Consider the following 17,060-nt stretch of genomic DNA (forward strand, 5'->3'; position numbering starts at 1 on the left):
TGAGAGGCGTCTGTAATTTACATCATAGGTAGACCTCAACTATGGGAGACAAACTGAGAAAAAAAAATCCAGAAAATCACATTGTCTGTTTTTTTAACATTTTATTTGCATATTATGGTGAAAAATAAGTATTTGGTCAGAAACAAAATTTCATCTCAATACTTTGTAATATATCCTTTGTTGGCAATGACAGAGGTCAAACGTTTTCTGTAAGTCTTCACAAGGTTGCCACACACTGTTGTTGGTATGTTGGCCCATTCCTCCATGCAGATCTCCTCTAGAGCAGTGATGTTTTTGGCTTTTCGCTTGGCAACACGGACTTTCAACTCCCTCCAAAGGTTTTCTATAGGGTTGAGATCTGGAGACTGGCTAGGCCACTCCAGGACCTTGAAATGCTTCTTACGAAGCCTCTCCTTCGTTGCCCTGGCGGTGTGCTTTGGATCATTGTCATGTTGAAAGACCCAGCCACGTTTCATCTTCAATGCCCTTGCTGATGGAAGGAGGTTTGCACTCAAAATCTCACGATACATGGCCCCATTCATTCTTTCATGTACCCAGATCAGTCGTCCTGGCCCCTTTGCAGAGAAACAGCCCCAAAGCATGATGTTTCCACCACCATGCTTTACAGTAGGTATGGTGTTTGATGGATGCAACTCAGTATTCTTTTTCCTCCAAACACGACAAGTTGTGTTTCGACCAAACAGTTCCAGTTTGGTTTCATCAGACCATAGGACATTCTCCCAAAACTCCTCTGGATCATCCAAATGCTCTCTAGCAAACTTCAGACGGGCCCGCACATGTACTGGCTTAAGCAGTGGGACACGTCTGGCACTGCAGGATCTGAGTCCATGGTGGCGTAGTGTGTTACTTATGGTAGGCCTTGTTACATTGGTCCCAGCTCTCTGCAGTTCATTCACTAGGTCCCCCCGCATGGTTCTGGGATTTTTGCACACCGTTCTTGTGATCATTCTGACCCCACAGGGTGGGATTTTGCGTGGAGCCCCAGATCGAGGGAGATTATCAGTGGTCTTATATGTCTTCCATTTTCTAATTATTGCTCCCACTGTTGATTTCTTCACTCCAAGCTGGTTGGCTATTGCACATTCAGTCTTCCCAGCCTGGTGCAGGGCTACAATTTTGTTTCTGGTGTCCTTTGACAGCTCTTTGGTCTTCACCATAGTGGAGTTTGGAGTGAGACTGTTTGAGGGTGTGCACAGGTGTCTTTTTATACTGATAACAAGTTTAAACAGGTGCCATTACTACAGGTAATGAGTGGAGGAAAGAGGAGACTCTTAAAGAAGAAGTTACAGGTCTGTGAGAGCCAGAAATCTTGATTGTTTGTTTCTGACCAAATACTTATTTTCCACCATAATATGCAAATAAATTGTTAAAAAAACAGACAATGTGATTTTCTGGATTTTTTTTTCTCAGTTTGTCTCCCATAGTTGAGGTCTACCTATGATGTAAATTACAGACGCCTCTCATCTTTTTAAGTGGTGGAACTTGCACTATTGCTGACTGACTAAATACTTTTTTGCCCCACTGTACAATTGTGCTCAACAGTTTTCATAGCCGGCAGAATTTTTGCTTTCTTAGCCTTTTCTCAGAGAATATGAATGATAACTAGTGATGAGCGAACGTGCTCACCACTACTCGGTACTCGCCCGAGAATCACTATGCTCGGCGTACTCGGAGAGGATTATTCGGCGAGAGCTCGGGTCTCCTTTTAATTTTAACCCTTTGGGAGCACCAATCAGCATGCAAGGATTGTCTGCCATTCACTGTAATACTACAGCCATCTTTGTTATGGTATTACAGTGATTGGCTGGCCACTCAGTGTCATCAGGTCTATAAGAGACCTGGCGACCAGCTCGGCGCATTTTGCTCCGGACTCAAGGAGTTCAATGCCTGCAGCACTGTATGTGAGTACATAAATCTCACTGCATACATAAAAAGGCTCCATTACTGTCTGCTGCTACGTATTATATATATACCTAGCTGCAGTTATCTGTGGCAATTTTTTTTTTCAGATTATACCTGCTCATTATATTGGAAAGCAATCAATAGCCCACTTTTTTCTACATTTATTTGCTTGGTCACGCTGCGCACAACAGCCAGGTCATTACAATACAAGAGCGTGAAAATCTAACGATTTAAAAAAAAAAAAATTGTCACAGGCATCAGATGTGAGTGCACAGAAAAATCTGGCCTTTTGTTTGGTACTGTATAATTTTTTGTAGCGTCTTACAATATTTTTCGACACTATTTTACTGCCCAAAACGTCTGTAGCTGGCCCAAAAATATTTAGCTACAGTTCTTATATTTATCATTGTGATTTGTACGCTATACGCATCGCATATCATTGCACTAAATATCTTACAATTTTAGTACTCCAGTTTTTTTTGTGTCAAAGCCAACTTATTGACACAATTTTGGTGGGCCCCAAAAAATCAAGGCCACATTTTGCTCAGTCTGTTATCTCTGGCTGATGCCTGGTGTATTTGTGGTATAAAAATCCTTGCTTTGCAGGCATATGTTGCATTGTTTTGTCTGCTAGCCTTGGTCTACTCAGTATTTGGTGTTTTCAAAAATTAAAAAAAAAAAATTATACAGTCTGTTATCTCCGTCAGACGCCTGGTGTATCTGTTGAGTCCAAACCTTCGCTTTGCAGACATATGTTGTATTTTTTTGTCTGTTAGCCTTGGTCTATTCATTATTTTGTGGTTACAAAATATTTCTTTTTTTAAAAACACAACATATTTTAAGTGTCTGTTATCTCCGTCAGACGGTGTATTTGTGGTCTCCAATACTTGCTTTTAAGGCATACTGATCACATATAAGTTTTCTCCAAATGAATCCATTTGTATTGAGCTTTCAAATATTTCATTAGTCCATTTAAAATGGCCAAGGCAAGGGACAGGGAAGTGGATGTGATGCTGATGGTGCATGCAGAGGACGAGGCCGTGGCCAAGCAGAAAATGCGCCACAACAAAGACCCTCATCTTCTCGCTTGACCTTCCTGTCCCAGTTTCTAGGGGACCGCTGCACACCACTATTAAAGCCAGAGCAGTGTGAAACAGTTGTTGGTTGGATAGTGGATAATGCTTACAGTTACTTAGCCACCACCACCAACATGTCTTCCACACGGTCAAGTCTGAGTAGCCGTGAGTGTGGACTAGATATTCCTCACCCTGATCCTCCTTTCTCTCACCATGCTAAGTGCCCTGAGACAACTGATCCCACACTTGGACACTCTGAAGAGTTGTTCAGTTTTCCATTTCAAGATTCCGGACTTTCGGACGGTCAACGTGAAGTGGGGACTGATGAGATCGCATGTAGAGCTGCCCAAAGTTTTGACCAGCCCGGCTCACACAAAGGCGATGGTGGGAAAGTGTCACAAGAGGTGGACGATGATGAGACACAATTGCCGGAAAGTCTGGAGGAGGAGCAGGGGGCGGATGTGGAAGACGAGGTGATGGATGACATAGTGACTGACCCAACCTGGCAGGATGACATGCAGAGCGAGGACAGCAGCACACATGGAGAAGGAGGCATATCCCCCTAACAGGCAGGAAGAAGCAGTGTGTTGGCCACAGACAGAAGGCGTGCATCCGTTCCCCGAAACACCAACATGAGGGAAGTTGCCATTCCAACTGTTAGATCTGCCCGAGTCTGGTTATTTTTAAAAGACTCTGCCGATAACCCCAAACAGGCCATTTGCAGCATCTGCTATGCCGCCATCAGCAGGGGTAGCAAAACTACCAGTCTGACCACCACCAGCATGATTAGGCACATGGCAGCAAAGCACCTGACTTTATGGGCTGAACCCCAGACTCCAGGAACACTATCTGCTGGTGACACCACTGCTTCTTCCACTCTTTTGCGTAGAAGCCAATCCCCAGTCAACCATGCATGTGAAGATGCCTCTAGCCCTGCTCCTTTATTTGCCCACAGTCAGGCAGCACCATCATCAAGTCCATCCACATCCTTGTCCCAGCACAGCCTTCAGTTGTCTATACCCCTGTCTTTGGAACGCAAGTAGAAATACCTATCCAATGCCCCACAGGCCACAGTCCTAAATTGTAATATTTCTCTTCTGCTTGCGTTCGAAATGTTGCCTTTTAGGCTCATTGAGACGAAAGCTTTCTGCAACCTGATGGCAGCGGCAGTCCCAAGGTACTCAGTCCCCAGTCGCCGCTATTTCACCCTGTATGCTGTAACGGCATTACACCAGCATGTGTCCCACAACATTACCTGTGCCCTCACCAATGCTGTTACCGGGAAAGTCCACCTAACCAGAGACATGTGGACAAGTGCTTGTGGGCAAGGATGGTACATCTCACTGACAGCACACTGGATTAACATAGTGGAAGCCGGGACCCAGTCGGACCTTGGGATGGAACACAACCTCCCCATGCCGAAGATTGCTGGCCCTACATCAATCAGGGTTGCCCCCACAGTCTACAGATCCTACACCTCCTCCTCCTCTTTATCCTCATCCTTCATCCCTGAAATCAACACATCAGTCAGAAGCTAGAAGCACTGCAGCACTGCCTCAGCCAAGCGGAAACAGGCTGAGCTGAAGCTAATCTGCATAGGTGACAAACTGCACAATGCAGAAGAGTTGTGGACAGCACTGAAAGAGCAGTCAGATATTTGGATGACACCACTCAACCTACAGCCAGTCATGGTCGTGTGTGACAATGGCCGTAACCTGGTGGCGGCTCTGAGGAAAGGTGAGCTCACACACGTACCTTGCTTACCCTATGTGCTTAACCTCGTGGTTTAAAGTTTTCTGAAAAGCTACCTAGAGCTGCCGGATCTGCTAGTGAAAGTACGCCATCTATCTGCCCATTTTAGAAAGTCAGCTACAGTTTCAGCAGCCCTTGCCATGCTTCAGCAGCGTTTGCAGCTTCCAGCTCAACGACTGGAGTTTGATGTCCCCACACACTGGAACTCTACGCTGTATATGTTAGAAAGGCTTTGTGAGCAGAAGAGGGCAGTTGTTGACGACCAACATCAACAAGGCTGTCGATATTCAGTTCAGACTCCACACATAAGACCTCAGGAGTGGACATGAATGTCAGACATATGTAACATCCTCCAAAATTTTGGGGACGGCACTAAGATGGTGAGCTGCGATGATGCAATAATTAGCATCACCATCCAGCTTCTCAGCATTCTGAAAACCTCTCTGCTCACAATTAAAGAGGATGCATTGCAGGCAGAGCATAATGACATGGAGCAAGGAACCATAGAGGGGGATTACACTCAGCCGAACCTCATGTCTTCTCAACGTGGATTGGTAGGCAATGAGGAGGAGGAGGAGGAAGAAGAACAGGAGTTACTTTCATGCGCTATAAACGGTACTACAAACACAGCTGTCATACGGTCTGTTCAGTGGGGATGGCCTGAGGACAGGGAGGAGGAGGAGGAGGAGGATGATGAGCATGGTCAGCCGTCCTGTTGGTGAGGACACGGAAGTCTTACCTGTTAGCAGTCTGGCACGCATGGAGGACTTTATGTTCTGCTGCGTTTCACGTGACCCTCATATTATAAAAAATTTGGGTGACACTCATTACTGGTTGGTGACACTTCTAGACCCACACTACAAGGAGAACTTTCAATCTCTTCTGTCAGAGGCAGAGAGGTACACTAAAATGTTGCAGTACCAGAGGGCCCTTGAAGCAGAATTAGTTAGAAAATTCCTATGTGAGAACGCTGGCAGCAGACATCAGAGTTTGTTGTACAACTAAGGAGTCCAAGTGAGAGAGACAGAAGGACAATCCAGCTCAGGCAGAGGAACAATGGCAAAATTCTGGGACAGTTTTCTCAGACCCTCCCATCGTGACAGCACTGAGGCAAGGGGTGCTGTCACAAGAAGTGCAATGTTTGGGAAGATGGTAAGGGACTACCTTGCCGATCGTACAAACATCCTCTGTGATTCCTCTGTGCCTTTTAATTATTGGGTATCCAAGCTGGACACGTGGCATGAACTGTCTCTCTTCACCTTGGAGGTCCTGGCCTGCCCTGCTGCTAGCATTCTGTCAGAGCGGGTTTTTAGTGCCGCGGGTGGAATTATAACACATAAGCGCATCCGCCTGTCAACTGAAAATGCTGACAGGCTGACTCTTATAAAAGTGAACAAGGGCTGGATTGGGAAAGACTTCTGCACACCACCAAGTGAAAACAGCGAAACATAACCTCAAATACATTCACTGCTTTGGGGAAGTGTATTCTCATGCAACTTTTCACAACCACACATGGGCATACTCTTCCAGATTTGGTCTGTTTGTTGTTCTCCTCCTCCTTATCCTAATCCTCATCATGCACATCCAGTAGTGCACCAGAGTGAACAGATTCCTTGATGCCAAAGTCAATTTTTTTTGCAAGGTTGTAAATATGATGCCTGTAACTAATTGGAAACCAAAACAAATGTTACTCTCACAGGGGGAAATGTAATGAAAAAGACATGTACATCTATTATTACCATTTATTCTTATATTTTCCATTTTCCCTATCTCTGGACAGTCCTCTAATGAGGCAGTATACACCTCTACAATAGAAAATTATTCAAAGACTTTTATATTATATTTTTATTTATAGCCCTGTCTCTGAGCTGTTGCTAAGGACAAACATTTCTCATTGGACACATGCAGGCTTCAAATCTATGAAGCTGTGTTCGCACCTCCCTTTTGTTATTTGCTTTCATCAGTGGATTCACATTTTTTATTTATTTATTTTACTTCGTTATGATTTAGCTTTATGTCTCCTCATTCTCCACCACTAGATCACCAGTCTTATCGGCTTCTGTGCCGCTACAGGCAGTCAAATTTTCCCCTTGTGGAAATGTTTGTCAGCCTACATACTTACTGTATGGGCATTACAAGAGTAGGAGGCATGCTTCTTTAAATTGGGCCTAGGTTTTAATAAGGCCTGACTACATCTCTCATCATTTTCCACCACTAGATCACCAGGGTTCATGTGTTCCGCGCTGCTACAGACAGTCACATTTTTGGCAAGGGTGTCTATGATCCCCATTAAAAATTTTTAAAAAATGTACCCCCATGAGCAAATGCTTGTCAGGCCATGCACTGCATTACAAGTCTCAGAGACCCACACCCCTACATTGGGATACTTCTTAACTCTGTTTCCTGCAATGTCTCTTCCTTATCTCCGATGACATGACCTGGGTGAACGTGTTCTGTACTGTTATAGGCCATAAAATTTTGAGCAAGGGGGGCTGTGATGGCAATAGTAGATTTTTAAAAAAGGTACCCCCATTGGTGAAACCACATCCTTGTTGGCAAAGACTTTATAACATTTGTGAGAGCTCACTTGAAAAGCTCCTTTTTGTGTTGCCTGGTTGCTCACATTGGACACAATACACTTCATATAAGTTTGATAAAGCAATGCTGTTAGTTTGTGTCAGTAGTTCATTACAAATATTTCTTTGTCCTCTATATTAGTTTCTCTCCTTGGGAGCCATAACTTTGGCTGCATCAAATGTACAAATGGCGAATATACAAATGGCGATTTGGAATCCAGATTAAAATACTGTATACCAAATGCATTCAGACAATTACATAGCTGCATTTCTTGTAAAACATTTAAAAATGTGACAGACAATGCTCATAGTGACACAATCTTGAGAAATGTTTGTTTGTTCACTTCACAAACAGTTCTTTGCCACTATATGTTTGCTGTTTGTCATTGTAAAACATTAATGTTTACTGAAACTATGCCTGTGGTGGTTTTATCTAAATCCTTGTGGCCTTTATATTCTAGGGGTTTATGGCCCAACGTCTAATGACTCCATGATATCTCAGTTTCATACAACCTTGAAAGTTGGCCACTTGAAGGGCTGGGTGAAACTAGAGTTACTATATAGTGTAAATCACTATATAAGACCAGAGAAACATGACTAAGACAGATGCAAAACCTGGGGTACCTGTCCATGTACATTGTGCTCATACCTGCATAATTGGGGACGCCCATGCAGTGTAGGTAATCTACCAGGGGTTCTCTGTCTTGGTGTTTCTTCTCTGCTATTCCGGACAGATGATGTTTAAAGCCTCTTGTTGATTATGTAAATATACTGTATGTAGTTAATCTTTATATATACGTAATCATTATATGTATTTAATCCTTTTGTGTACTCATTAACCTTTGTATGTTAACATATACAAAAGTGTACGTGCTCATACTATTCAATAACACTATTTCTTGAATTTTGTGCTTTGCAATAAAATTGCATTGTATTGCAAGTATTAGCCTTCTTTAAAGCCATATCTAAACCTTAGTGTTAAAAAAATGGCAAATAAAATTGCCAAATTCTCCTGTAAATAATTCTGCAAAGAGGGAACCATCATACCATTAAAAATACAAGTGGATTTTCATGGGCCCATCCAGTATGTGAGCTCCAAGGCGTAATGGGGTGCATATGACTGACTATGCAGCAGGGCTGGCCTTGCTGCCAATGTGTAAAACAAAGGAGTAAGGGAGTACAAAATGCATATTGTGAAGTGGATTTTCATGGGTCCTTCCAGTATGTGGTTTCCAAGGCGTAATGGGGTGCATATGACTATGCAGCAGGGCTGGCCTTGCTGCCATTGTGTAAAATAAAAGAGTACGGGAGTACAAAATGTATATTGTGAAGTGGATTTTCAAGGGCCCATCCAGTATGTGGGTTCTAAGGCGTAATGGGGTGCATATGACTATGCAGCAGGACTGGCCTTTCTGCCATTGTGTAAAACAAAAGGAGTACAGGAGGACAAAATGAATATTGTGAAGTGGATTTTCATGGGCCCATCCAGTATGTGGGTTCCAAGGTGTAATGGGGTGCATATGACTGACTTATGCAGCAGGGCTGGCCTTGCTGCCAATGTGTAAAATAAAGGAGTACAGGAGTACAAAATGCATATTGTGAAGTGGATTTTCCTGGGCCCATCCAGTATGTGGGTTCTAAGGCGTAATGGGGTGCATATGACTATGCAGCAGGACTGGCCTTTCTGCCATTGTGTAAAACAAAAGGAGTACAGGAGGACAAAATGAATATTGTGAAGTGGATTTTCATGGGCCCATCCAGTATGTGGGTTCCAAGGTGTAATGGGGTGCATATGACTGACTTATGCAGCAGTGCTGGCCTTGCTGCCAATGTGTAAAACAAAGGAGTATGGGAGTACAAAATGCATATTGTGAGGCGAATTTTCATGGGCCCATCCAGTATGTGAGCTCCAAGGCGTAATGGAGTGCATATGACTATGCAGCAGGGCTGGCCTTGCTGCCAATGTGTAAAACAAAGGAGTATGGGAGTACAAAATGCATATTGCGAGGCGAATTTTCATGGGTCCTTCCAGTATGTGGGTTCCAAGGCATAATGGGGTGCATATGACTATGCAGCAGGGCTGGCCTTGCTGCCAATGTGTAAAACAAAGGAGTACGGGAGTACAAAATGAATATTGTGAAGTGGATTTTCATGGGCCCATCAAGTATGTGGGATCCAAGGCATAATGGGGTGCATATGACTATGCAGCAGGACTGGCCTTTCTGCCAATGTGTAAACCAAAGGAGTACTGGAGTACAAAATGAATATTGTGAAGAGGATTTTCATGGGCCCATCCAGTATGTGGGTTCCAAGGTGTAATGGGGTGCATATGACTGACTTATGCAGCAGTGCTGGCCTTGCTGCCAATGTGTAAAACAAAGGAGTATGGGAGTACAAAATGCATATTGTGAGGCGAATTTTCATGGGCCCATCCAGTATGTGAGCTCCAAGGCGTAATGGAGTGCATATGACTATGCAGCAGGGCTGGCCTTGCTGCCAATGTGTAAAACAAAGGAGTATGGGAGTACAAAATGCATATTGCGAGGCGAATTTTCATGGGTCCTTCCAGTATGTGGGTTCCAAGGCATAATGGGGTGCATATGACTATGCAGCAGGGCTGGCCTTGCTGCCAATGTGTAAAACAAAGGAGTACGGGAGTACAAAATGAATATTGTGAAGTGGATTTTCATGGGCCCATCAAGTATGTGGGATCCAAGGCATAATGGGGTGCATATGACTATGCAGCAGGACTGGCCTTTCTGCCAATGTGTAAACCAAAGGAGTACTGGAGTACAAAATGAATATTGTGAAGAGGATTTTCATGGGCCCATGCAGTATGTGGGTTCCAAGGTGTAATGGGGTGCATATGACTGACTATGCAGCAGGGCTGGCCTTGCTGCCAATGTGTAAAACAAAGGAGTATGGGAGTACAATATGCATATTGCGAGGCGAATTTTCATGGGTCCTTCCAGTATGTGGGTTCCAAGGCGTAATGGGGTGCATATGACTGACTATGCAGCAGTGCTGGCCTTGCTGCCAATGTGCAAAACAAAGCATTACGGGAGTACAAAATGAATATTGCGAAGTGGATTTGCATGGGCCCAGCCAGTATGTGGGTTCAAAGGCTTATTGGGGTGCATATGAATTGGTAGCAGGGCAGGCCTTGCATTCAATGCAACTTTTTTTCAGGAGGCCCTCCTGGACATCTTATGAAAGGGGTATAGTGGTGCGTTGTAATTCTTGGCAGCCTATTTACTCACAGCGTAGGCTACAACAGTTTAGGAGACCCAATGTTTAATAATGGCCCTTTAAGAAGACTAATGCCACTTGATGCACCAGGGTCGAGCAAATTGGAAAACTCAGGTATTCGACCCGAGCAACGAGCCCAATGTATGTCTATGGGAAACCCGAGTATTTTTACCGCGATCCCCCCAGGGGTCCTTTTAAGGTCTAAAAATATCTGAAAATGATGGAAACACTACTCAAATGACATGGGAACATCTTGGGGATCGCCCCTGGAAGCATTTCTGACTCCAAGGTCACAGCTGTAAGCAATGTTGTTCGAGTTTCATGCCATTTTTACAGGTGCACCAAAAAACGAAAGCAAAATGGATTTTGTTGGGAAAAATGTTAAGGTACATCCTTTCCAGGGTGATGACTTGTATATAAGGCAAAATAATTAACCCCAGATCAAAATGTTCCTCCACCACTTGGGCTATGTTGACGCGCAGCGTTTTTGATGCGTTTTTCAACTTTAACATTACTTTCAACCAATACAAATTCATTCACTGGGAAATGTCATTGTACCATTTAACAACCCTAGCTGGCCATGGGTTGTGTGACACATAAGGAGACACATCTTGTTTTATTTATGAAGAAGGGACTCTTAAAGTCACAAAGCCTATTTTTTGAGGGGCATCAGGCGGCATTAATATTCTTAAAGGGACATTATTAAACAGTGGGTCTCCTTTACTGTTATTGCCTATGCAGTGAGTGGCTGGGCTGCGAGAATTACAACGCACCCCGATACCCCTTTCATGAGAGGTACAGGAGGGCCTCCTGAAAAAATGTTGCATTGAATGCAAGGCCTGCCATGCTATCAAGTCCTATGCACCCCAATAAGCCTTTGAGCTCAGGTACTGAATGGCCACAGGAAAAACCACTTCACATTCTTCAGTTGGTCCTGCCATACTGTTTTCTTATGTATTACCTGTAAGGCTTGCCCTGCTATCAAGTCATATGTACACCAATAAGCCTTTGAACCAAGGTACTGGATGGCCACAGGAAAAGCTACTTCACAATCTTCAGTTGGTCCTGCCATACTGTTTTCTTATGTATTACCTGCAAGGCGTGCCCTGCTATCAAGTCATATGCACTCAATAAGCCTTAGAACCCAGGTACTGGATGGCCACAAGAAAAGCCACTTCGCATTCTTCAGTTGGTCCTGCCATACTATTTCCTTATGCATTGAGTGCAAGTTCCGCCTTGACCCAAATTTGCACGCACCCCAATCCCCTTTGAAAGAAACATGGAGGGCCTCGTAAAAAAACCTGTCCCATTACAAAGGAGTGTGTCTCCTAGACTAGACACTAAGTGTATGGGCTGACAAACATTTTCCCATGGGGGTTACAATTTTTTACACACCATTGGCGAAAAGTTGAATTGCTGTAGCAGCACAGCCACACCATGGTGTTCTAGTGGCAGAGAACGATGATATGAGGAGGAAGTCATTATTAGAAACTAAGCCCAATGTTAAGGAGCATGTGTCCTAGACTTGTAATGCCCATACACTAAGTGTATGGGCTGACAAACATTTCCCCATGGGGGATATATTTGTAAAAAAAATATTTAATTGGGATCACAGACACCCTTGTCAAAAAATTGTGTCATGGAGCAAGGTTTAGGAAGACAGGAGATTAGGAGTCTGGGCCCCTGAACTGCCCCTCAGGCTAGGGGAAGCCCTGTCTTTCCTTAACTTGGGGGTACCCTTGACGGTAGGGAGGCCCAAGTCACTGACCTGTCCCTGTCTCCTGTTAAACCCTGAATTAAACCCCCAACCCCCACCCCAGGAGGTGAACAGTGTAAACAGCACCACAAAGCAAATAAACAGGAATGAACAAAATGAGAGTGAAGGGAACACAATGCCAAAAGGTGAATGCACAAACTACAGGGAAACAAGAACTTAGCTTGTGCACGCCGCTGCAGACTCCACAACACAGATAGTACAGCAACTGAGCTCCAAACACCAGACTTGGCTGACACCAGGGAGCTGCTACTGCGAGGTTGGTCTCCAGAAAGGACCTGTATAACCAACAGTCAGCTGATGCACCAGGTGACCTTATAAAGGATGGTGGGAGTGGTCACAAACATCAGCTGACCCAGCAGCAATGCAATGCAATAACACCAGCAGCCACTGGGGGGAAAACTGCAATAACCCCCAATGACCAGAAAGGAAAAAAAGGTTTAAATCAGGGGAAAACCAGATGTGCCACAGATCCAAACATGGATCGTGACAAATTGACTGTCTGTAGCAGCACATAACACGTTAATCCTGGTGATCTAGTGGTGGAAAATGATGAGAGGTAGAGGAAGGCTTCATTAAAAACTAGGCCCAATGATAACGAGTGGGTCTACTAGGGAAGGAGCGCCACTTGACTTTTCAATGCAAAATTTACTGGAATTGAGATAGGAAGACATGTCGCGTTTGGAGAGCTCCTGATGTGCCTAAACAGTGAAACCCCCCAAATGACACCATTTTGGAAAGTTGGATCCCTAAGGAACTTATCTAGATGTGTGGTGAGCACTTTGAACCCCCAAGTGCTTTACAGAAGTTTATAATATAGAGCTGTAAAAATAAAAAATCATATTTTTTCACAAAAATGGTCTTTTTGCCCCCAAATTTTTATTTTCCCAAGGGTAACAGAAGAAATTTGACACCAATAGTTGTTGCGAAATTTGTCCTGAGTATGCTGATACCCCATATGTGGGGGTAAACCACTGTTTGGGTGCATGGCAGAGCTTTGAAGGGAAGGAGCGCCGTTTGACTTTTCAATGCAAAATTGACTGGAATTGAGATAGGACGCCATGTTGTGTTTGGCGAGCCCCTGATGTGCCTAAACAGTAGAAACCCCCCACAATTCACACCATTTTGGAAATTAGACCCCCTAAAGAACTTATCTACATGTGTTGTGAGAACTTTGAACCCCAAGTGTTTCACTACAGTTTATAACGCAGAGCCTTGAAAATAAAAAATCTTTTTTTTTCCACAAAAATTATTTTTTAGCCCCCAGTTTTGTATTCCCAAGGGTAACAGGAGAAATTAGACCTGGAAATGTTGTTGTCCAATTTGTCCTGAGTACGCTGATACCCCATATGTGGGGGAAACAACTGTTTGGGCGCATGGCAGAGATCAGAAAGGATGGAGTGCCGTTTGGAATGTAGACTTAGGTGGAATGGTTTACGGGGAAACAATGCGTTTGCAGAGCCCCTGATGTACGTAAACAGTAGAAACCCCCCACAAGTGATGCCTCATTGGAAACTAGACCAACCAAGGAACTTATCTAGACATGTTGTGAGAACTTTGAACCCCAAAGTGTCTCACTACAGTTTATAACGCAGAGCCGTGAAGATAAAAAATTTATTTTTTCCCACAAATATGATTTTTTAGCCCCCAGTTTTGTATTTTTTCATGAATAACAGGAGAAATTGGACCCCAAGAGTTGTTGGCCAATTTGTCCTGAGTACACTGATACCTGATATGTGGGGGGAACCACTGTTTGGGTGCATGGCAGAAATCGGAAGGGAAGGAGCGCCATTTGGAATGCAGACTTAGATGGAATGCTCTGCGGGCGTCATGTTGCATTTGCAGAGCCCCTGATGTACCTAAACAGTAGAAAGCCCCCACAAGTGATGCCACATTGGAAACTAGACCCCCCAAGGAACTTATCTAGATGTGTTGTGAGAACTTAGAACCCCCAAGTGCTTCACTACAGTTTATAACGCAGAGCCGTGAAAATAAAAATAGTTTTTCCCACAAAAATGATTTTTTAGCCCCCAAATTTTTATTTTCCCAAGGATAACAAGAGAAATTGGACCCCAAAACTTGTTGTCCAATTTGTTCTGAGTATGCTGACACCACATATGTTGGAGTAAACCCCTGTTTGGGCGTACGGGAGAGCTCGTAAGAGAAGGAGCACTGTTTTGCTTTTTCAATGCAGAATTGGCTGGAATTGAGATAGGATGCCATGTCGCATTTGGAGAGCCCCTGATGTGCCTAAACAGTGGAAACCCCCCAATTCTAACTCCAACGCTAACCCCAACACACCCCTAACCTTAATCCCAACCCTATCCCTAACCCCACCCTTAACCCACACACGCCCCTAACCCTAATCCCAACCCTAACCACAACACACCCCTAATCCCAACCCTAACCACATCCCTCACTCCAAAACACCCCTAATCCTAATCCCAACCATAACTATAACCACACCCCTAACCCTGTCACACCCCTAACTCTAATCCCAGCCATAAATGTAATCCAAACACTAACCCTAACTTTAGCCCCTACCCTAACCCTAACTTTAGCCCTAACCCTAACAGGAAAATAGAAGTAAATACATTTTTTTATTTTATTATTTTTCCTTAACTAATGCGGTGATAAAGGGGGGTTTGATTTACTATTTATAGTGGGTTTTTATAGCGGGTTTTTATGTTTGGCAGCTGTCACACGCTAAAAGATGCTTTTTATTGCAAAAAAGTTTTTGCATCACCACATTTTGAAAGCTATAATTTTTCCATATTTTTGTCCACAGAGTCATTTGAGGTCTTGTTTTTGTGGGACGAGTTGATGTTTTTATTGGTACTATTTTTGGGCACATGACATTTTTTGATCGCTTTTTATTCCGATATTTGTTAGGCAGAAAAAACAAAAACAAGCAATTCATGAATTTCTTTTTGGGGGGGACATTAATACCGTTCCGCGTTTGGTAAAATTGATAAAGCAGTTTTATTCTTCGTGCCAGTACAATTATAGCGATATCTCATTTATATCATTTTTTTATGTTTTGGCGCTTTTATACAATAAAAACTATTCTATAGAAAAAATATTTATTTTTGCATCGCTTTATTCTGAGGGCTATAACTTTTATATTTTTTCGTTGATGACGCTGTATGGCAGCTCGTTTTTTGCGGGACAAGATGACGTTTTCAGCGGTACCATGATCGCGTGTTATTCCACTTTACGTTCGGCGGTATGATGATAAAGCATTGTTTTTTGTCTCTTTTTTTACAGTGTTCACTGAAGGGGTTAAGTAGTGGTCGGGTCGATAATAAATATGTGTACTTTTACAGTTTAAAAAAAAAAAAAATATATATATATATATATACATAAAGAAATGTATTTATTGGAGCAATAACAGGCAGTGCAGGAGTATTGCCGGCGCCTTTGCTCAGCAGGTGCTTGCAAGCCGCCTCCTTGCAGGACCCGGAGGACCCCCATGGCCATTTTGGATCAGAAAATGTATTTTACATTTTGAATTCATAACAGTATTTTAAAAAGGCACAGAGCTAATGCATTTGAGGTTTAGTAGGCCTTACTTTTGTAATCTCATTTATTTTTCAGTGATGCTCGGAAGCACTCTGCTTACAAACCTCCTGCCTTCCCTTTGCCAAGGGTGGTGCGCTCCTGAAGATTGGTAGTTCACACAGTGGCATAGTTGCTCCACTGGTCTAAACTGTGTTCTCTTTGGCCTAGTTATCTATCTATTTAAAAGAGCGTGAACAAAGTTCAAATGGTGGTTGGAAACCCACACAATGAGCATAGAAAACTAAACTAAAAAATTCTTGTGAAGAAAACCTTGTTGAAAGCACTACCAGCAAAAAATTGTAATTACTAATTCTTTCTAAATGCACTCCTCAATATTTAAATTGCAACACAAAGAAGGAAAAGTTGTTTAAGTATTGAAATCACAGATTCAATAGACATGATAATGATATGCAAAGGATGAAAAAGTTTAAACATTATTTTCGAAATATCTAGATTTATTTAGTATCAATTATGAGAACCAGAAACATCTTAAACTTGTTATGCTTTAAATGTGATTATTAATGGTTGTCTGAGGAATGTTCTGCCAGGTTGTTTGCTTTGGTGCATGTATATCATCAAGATCTGTTTGTGGCTGCTTCCTTTGCTATTGCTAGCCAATGACATCCAGACTATGGTAGCACATTTCAGTTACATTTAAGTTACGCAGGTTGCTTGAGTAGCACAAGCAACTTTCGGCCTGGCATTGTCAAAGCTGAAAAACTCCTGGGACACTTTGAAAAAATAGCAGCACCACTGGTTGCTCTATTGATACAAGTAAAATTTGATGTCACATACAGGCTTACGGTGTCAAACAGTGTTTACGCAAACCATTTGAAGTCAAACTCCTTTATATGTGCTGTACTCTTAGTGTGCTTAGAATGAAGACTAGAGAGGAGCAGCTACCATACATTATGGTACCTGACTCCATAATATGATGTCATGTACTCTCGGGAAGGCTTCTTCATGTCCCTGTCCATGTGATTAGAAGAATGGTGGAGTGGTGATCCGTTCTGTACTGAAAATGAATTATTTGTCACATACAGTACCAAGCCTAAGGAGTCAAACAGTGTCTACACAAACTATTCAAAGGCATTTTTGACATTGCATTACAAGCCAAACATCCAACCCCTTTACCCATTACTAATGTTG

General features: G+C 43.1%; 1 protein-coding gene across 2 annotated transcripts in view; it reads right to left on the reverse strand.

Moving 5' to 3' along the window:
• Nucleotides 1–17,060, reverse strand: part of MARCHF1 (membrane associated ring-CH-type finger 1) — a 725,211-nt gene that overhangs the window by 416,204 nt on the left and 291,947 nt on the right. The gene's annotated exons all lie outside the window — the stretch shown is intronic.

Source organism: Ranitomeya imitator, chromosome 1 (genome assembly GCF_032444005.1).
Source record: "Ranitomeya imitator isolate aRanImi1 chromosome 1, aRanImi1.pri, whole genome shotgun sequence".
Taxonomy (NCBI): domain Eukaryota; kingdom Metazoa; phylum Chordata; class Amphibia; order Anura; family Dendrobatidae; genus Ranitomeya; species Ranitomeya imitator.